This window comes from Hyperolius riggenbachi, chromosome 4 (assembly GCF_040937935.1).
Source record: "Hyperolius riggenbachi isolate aHypRig1 chromosome 4, aHypRig1.pri, whole genome shotgun sequence".
NCBI classification, from domain to species: domain Eukaryota; kingdom Metazoa; phylum Chordata; class Amphibia; order Anura; family Hyperoliidae; genus Hyperolius; species Hyperolius riggenbachi.
This window is the reverse complement of record NC_090649.1, coordinates 119,503,148-119,509,554: the sequence shown is the minus strand read 5'-3', so window position 1 is coordinate 119,509,554 and position 6,407 is coordinate 119,503,148. Positions and strand designations below refer to the sequence as shown.

Genomic DNA, 6,407 nt, shown 5'->3' with positions numbered 1-6,407 from the left:
CTCAAACTCTCCCTATTCTAATTCTAGCATTACAACTTTAAAGGGAACCTAAACAGAGGGATATGGATTTTTCCTTTTAAACAATACCAGTTGCCTGGCAGCCCTGCTGATCTCTTTAGCTGCAATAGCAGCTGATTCACACACCTGAAGCAAGCATGCAGCTAATCCAGTCCGACTTTAATCAGAGCACCTGACCTGCATGCTTGTTCAGGGGCTGTGGCTGAAAGTATTAGATACACAGGATCAGCAGGAGAGTCAGGCAACTGGTATTATTTTAAAAGGAAAAATCCATATGCTTCTCAGTTTAGGTTCCCTTTAAAGGACAAAAGAAGAGAGAGGGATATGGAGGCTGCCATATTTATTTCCTTTTAAGCAATACCAGTTGCCTGGCTGTCCTGCTGATCCTGTAATAATTTTAGCCATAGCCCCTGAACAAGCATGCAGCACATCAGGTGTTTCTGACATTATTGTCAGATCTGACAAGATTAGCTGCATGCTCGTTTCTGGTGTCATTAAGACACAACTGCAGCCAAATAGACCAGCTGGGCTGCCAGGCAACTGGTATTGTTTAAAAGGAAATCAATATAGCTGGGAGCCTTCATAGCCCTCTTGCTATAGATGTCCTTGAAACCTCTCCTTATTCTAATTGTGGCTTTGAATGGTCACAAATGCCACACTCCCAGAGTCCACTGATTCTAAGTTTCTATATGCCTGTACTATATTTGTGCTGGATGCCACATCCTGCGGCCGTTGTACACATGGTGGATTGACTCAGATTCTTGGCCGAGGCGGTCCTTATCATCCACCACAGCAGATTTCATACCAGCTTGTACATAGCTTAACGGTGGAGGAAGAAATAATATTTTGTAGGCTAATATATTGATCTTAGTATTGTACAGAGTAGTAACACGTCTAATTAGTTTTTTTTTTTATTATTATAACTTTAGTAGCGCCTAAAAGAGATTATGTATAACAGAATCTCTGCTGTACAGATTTAGGCTTGCATGCGAATATGCATTTTATATATAAATGAGAAGTGTTGTGCACAGCTACCCACTGAGTTCAAAGCCCATCAAACCCAGGACAGGCTGCCTTTACAAAAACAATGCAAAAAAAAGGTCAAAAGCAAAATTACCAAATCACCCACAACCCAAAAGACACACTGCTGCACAGAGCACCGCGGCAGTGGACAGCCAGAGTGGCAGGATTGAAGGGTGCCTTAACACAAAGAAAAACCTACATACTGTACATTTAAAAGTGCCTATAAAACTGGGCGCAAGATGTTGCCGACAGTAGTATAGATCACCACCTGTTCCCGATAGAAGCATATCAGTAATTTTACTGATATTGTACTATCACTTAACCTCATACCGACACCAGCCCCCTGTATATCCAACATAAACCTAGCCCCTATCACCGACAACACCTGGATTTTCGGCTAAACCGCAGCCTATCTCCAGTGCTACTGCAGCTTTCACCGCAAGGCCAAATTACCCTTCATAGTCAATATTATCGTGTCTTCCTTCTAGCACCTATGGCGTTGCCCAATTTATTAGCGGCACATTGCACCAAAATTACCTGTCACATCATGTAGTTCCTCTTAGAAGTCTACATGGGTTCGGCATAAAGAAATAACATATGCAAAGTGCTGCGGAAAATGTTGATGCTATATAAAAAAAAAAAAGATAACTTGTCAAGTGGCCAAACATGGATCAATTTTATTTTCCTGATTCTTTCAAGGCGAGTTGAATTGTGGATGTCAAGAATATTTGTATGTTCTATTGATCAAGAATATACACGTCCTTTTATTTTGTGTCTGGGATGTGTAACTCCCACGATATCCTGGCTTCCTGTATACTGGAGTGCAGCTCAGTCAAGAGCACCTGCTAGCTTCCTGCACTGCCCCCCATCCTGTAATGTAAACAGTTATCTTAGGGCCCTTTCACACCAGCTGCGTTCTGTTTTTGTTTTTGGAAATGCTTGCAATCTTCCAAATGCAAGTACAGTAAAGTCACAATTGGAATCGCAGGAATGCATTCCCAATTATCTAAAAAGGGAATTTTAGCTCTGCTGCACTCCTACGTTTTGATTGAGGCCAACATTGTGGGGGAAAAAAAAAAAAAAAATCAAAAAAAAAAAATCAAAAAAAATAAATAAATCACAAAACTTGTTTAAAATGGCGTTTTGAGTTTCACGATTTTTGGTGTGGAAGACCCTAGACAAAAACTATTTCCGGAATTGGTCTATATCGTACACCATGGCACCATTCACACTGACGCTTTCAGGCAGCGTTTAGCTCATTGCTGATCACCAGCGATCAGCAAGGTGCTGTGATACATGTAATCCTATGGGATTACTCCCAGTGCATCGATTGCGGCGTGATTGCTTACAAGCTGCATGTATCATTTTCCGAGCAATCATGATGCGATTCTGCTTCACTGAATTGAAAATCGCAAAATCGCAATCACCGGGTGATTGCGTTTTGCGGTTTCCAGTGTGAATAGGGCCTTTCTAGTTAACAGCTTCATACAAGGTACAGCAGGTGGGTCACTCACAACTGTCAGAATATGATATGGCATAGCTAGTCCAGAGGAGAGTTCTTCCACGATGTGCATAGCTGTGTTCTCACCAGGATTCCCCTGTGCTAATGATAATCCTCAAAATGCCAGGTGTGTTTGGAGTGCATCCTGCTCTATTTTACTTCTGCAGCACTGCACTCTACTTTGCATCAAGTAGGTAAATGCTCTGTAGAGAGATTATGAAAGTGGTCAAGAAAGAAATAACTCATATGACATGCCTGTCCTTGAAGCGTCAACTTAAAATCATCATTCAAGACAGGCTATAAAAGCCGTCACAAATGTAGCACAGACTTTGTAAAGATCCTTCCATTCTAATCACAACAAGCAAGGTAAATTGGTTTTTTTTTAGTGAAATTCCAACTCTTGCTAAAGTATTAGTACAGTATAAACATGTAGCAGTGCTGTGCACATATTTTGTGTTATTAAAGGATACCTAAACTTAGAGGGATATGGAGGTTGACATTTATTTCCTTTTGAACAATGCAGATTGCCTGGCTTTCCTGCAGATGCCGTCTCTATTTTAGCCATAGCCCCTGAACAAGCATGCAGATAGGATATTTCTGATTTTTTATTTCAGTCCCCTCTCCTCCTCTCTTGCCTCTGAAATCAATGGCTACTAACCTCCTTCTCCTTCTCCTGCCCAGACTGAGCTCCCATAAGCCCTTGCTACAGTGCCAAGGCACAAAAGGAGCCGTGGGCAAGGCTTGTTTAGTTTATAGGGAATTAGAGTATTAAAACAAAACAAAATTATTTGGCTTGAGGGATGCCCTATAAACTATATGAAAGGAATACAATTATGCAAGGAGCTAAAGTTTATCTCGGATCCACTTTAATGCAGAACTGAAAGGTAAAAAAAAAAAACAAAAAAAAAAAGAAAACAAAAAAAAAAAGTGTTTCACTTACCTGGGGCTTCTGCCAACCCCTTGCAGCCTTCCTGTCCTGGGCAGGTCCACAACGTTCCTCCATTCTCCCCCCCGCCAGCTACTTTCGGTTCGGTTGAAGCGGCAACTGCACCTGCATGCCCCAGGCCTTGCATAGCTTTCTTCGTGTTCCCACCCGCTATTTCGGGCTCGGGGCACGCAGGCGCAGTTGCCGTCAACTTACAAGTCGACTGTATGACCGAACCGAAAGTAGCTGGCAGTAGCCCTAGGTAAGTAAAACACTTTTTTTTTTTTTTTTTTTTACCTTTCAACTACACTTTAAGAAGCAAGAGTGTTTTGAGCTGTCAGTTTTGGCTGGAAAAGATAAATAATTATAACTTTACATTTCAAAAAAGACTTGAAGAAACGTGTATGGCAAAAAGTGGAATTTCCTTTACACAAAACAAACATCTGGCTAGACAGCTGTGATGACAGACTTCCCGTGTCCAGCAACCTGATCGTCCAACCATAATACAGCCATGGGCAAAGATTTATTATGCCACAACAATCAAAGCCAGAGCTTCTACCACACGGCCCGGGCTCCCCGTCCCATAACTAGATGTGCCAGCCTGCCATCCCCACACCTGTGTGCAGCGCCAGTCAGAGCTCCGATCACTCAGCGCACACACGTTATCGCGCGATCCCCCCGCAGCCCCCTACAGGTCTCACTGAGAACAGCGCCGCCTCAGCTCACGCGGCGGAATACAGAAGTACAGACAGCGCGTTTAGTTACCGGGCAATACGCTGCAGCTCTGCGGCCTGAACTCCCCACCGGTGCCGGCTCCCTCCTACGTTCTCCACAGTCCTCTTTCTCGATGCACAGACCCTCCTTCTCCTCACCCTTTCCGCTTCCGGGTTGCCACACCTCCTCCTCTTCCCCTCCGGCGGTGACACAATGTAAAGTGTCCGCCTCTCTACTCACTCAAGCAGCGGCCACCAGGGCGGGAGCGCGGCCCCGATTGACTCCGAACGCGAGAGCGCGCCCCTGACTCATCGCACGGATTTTGCTGCATACCATATGCTAAATATTTTTCTACATTTTGATTAACCCCATGTGGTTCTGCAAGAGTTTGGTAAAGTGAGGCACTGATACTTTTTTCTAGGGGCAGGATCAGCCTTTTACCTAGTTAACCAGTAAGGGTGTTTTTCCCCCTTATGGACCAAAACAATGTTCACCTTTCATTTGCCAATAACTTTATCACTACTTATCACAATCAAATGATCTATATTTTTTTTTCTGCCACCAATTAGACTTTCTTTGGGTGGTACATTTTGCTAACAATTATTTTAGTCTAACTGCATTTTAACTGGAATAATAAGAAAGAAATTGGAAAAAAAATCATTATTTCACAGTTTTCTGACATAGTTTTAAAGAGAATGGGCTCTATTCATAAACCGTTACCGCAAGTTTTCCGCTCAAAACAGCGCCCTTTCCCGACCATTTAGCAAAGTAAGCATTCATAAAAGCTGTTCCCGCATGAAAATCTACAATCCCCCAGCAGAGCGAGAAATTTCCGCCTTCTGCAGTGTTTTTCTAGATTTATCTAGAAAAAAGTAACAAAATGGCCATTCATAAAGATTAGAGGAAGCGGTATGTGGACGGGAAATACCGCTTCTTCGAAGCCTGAGGATTACATACAAGTGAATGGGACAGACCTCCCAGAGAGAGCAGTGCACGGAGGGACTCTGCTGGCGTAAGTGTTTCCGCATGCCTTCCGACAGCTTACCGCCAGCCTTCAGCGGGAGATCTCCGCACTTGCATCGCAGCTGCCAACATTTTTTATGAATGACCACCCAGAAGTCTAAAATACCGCTGCGGTATTTTCCCTCCAGGAGTTTTTTCGCCACAAATTTTTTATGAATAGAGCCCATTCTGTATTAAAAAAAAATATGCCCCTGGGGAGTACTCGCCTCGGGAGGGGGAAGCCTCTGGATTCTATCAAGGCTTCCCCCATCCTCCTCTGCCCCACGGTGCTCTTGCTGCGGGTCCAGGAACGGCGAGCATGTAAATTTTTACCTTTCCGGCTCCAGCGCAGGCGCAGTTGCTGCTCTGGTCTCGGAAATAGACGGAAGTAGCCAGTTCCAGTCAGGTCCACTCTACTGCGCCGGCGTAAAAAGCCTGCGCCGTAGAGCTGACCCGACTGGAATCGGCAATCTTTTGTCTATTTCCGTGTTGAGAGCCACAACAGCGCCACCCGCTGGAGCCAGGGAAGGTAAATATATCAAGCCTTGTCAGGCTTGTCGAGGGAGGCTTGCGGAAGACTTCGGGGGAGCCAGCGCTGGACTGCCTGCAGCTATAGGGATGGGGGAAGCCTCATTAGGACCCTGAGGCTTCCCCCTCCTGAGGTAAGTACCCCCCAGCTGACTTTTTTTTTTTTATACAGTCTCTTTAAAATAAAATGTACTTTTGTTTGCCCATTTGTCCCGTTATTACGTTTAAAGTGGTATAAAACTCTGACATAATATTCAATAAAAATATGTTTTGCTACATTTTATATCTCATACAGTTATCCCTGAATCATGTAGTGCAATTGCTCGTACTCCAATACACTTGGCTTTATAGTGCTTTATGTGCTGCCTCCTTGTTCTTTGTTGGGGCATTTTGCTGATCGAGTACATTGTCTTCAAGCTGCCACTAGTTTAATCCCTCTCAACTGAGTGGAGTTGAATTGAGACATTTTGCTTGGAGACATACTTGCTGGAAATTTGATCTTCAGTTGTCCATCATTGATACCCATTTGACTTTGTCCATTTTAATGTAAAGTTGCCCACCTCCACTACCCTATGATCTTTGCTTAGTCTTCAGTAGCAAATTTCTCCTAGTAAGTGAAGATGCCTTGGCGGCCAATCCCTACCTGTTGTCAGATCTGCTGTTTTTGGCCAGACCTCCCCAGCCTTGCTCTGGATC

The 6,407-nt window shown here is 44.0% G+C and overlaps 1 protein-coding gene across 1 annotated transcript in view; it reads right to left on the bottom strand.

Moving 5' to 3' along the window:
• Positions 1 to 4,383, bottom strand: part of PAK2 (p21 (RAC1) activated kinase 2) — a 108,788-nt gene extending 104,405 nt beyond the window's left edge. Inside the window, exon 1 of the mRNA XM_068280454.1 lies at positions 4,233 to 4,383. The gene's annotated coding sequence lies outside the window, so the exon portion shown is untranslated. The remainder of the gene's footprint in view (positions 1 to 4,232) is intronic.
• Positions 4,384 to 6,407: the final 2,024 nt, after the last annotated feature.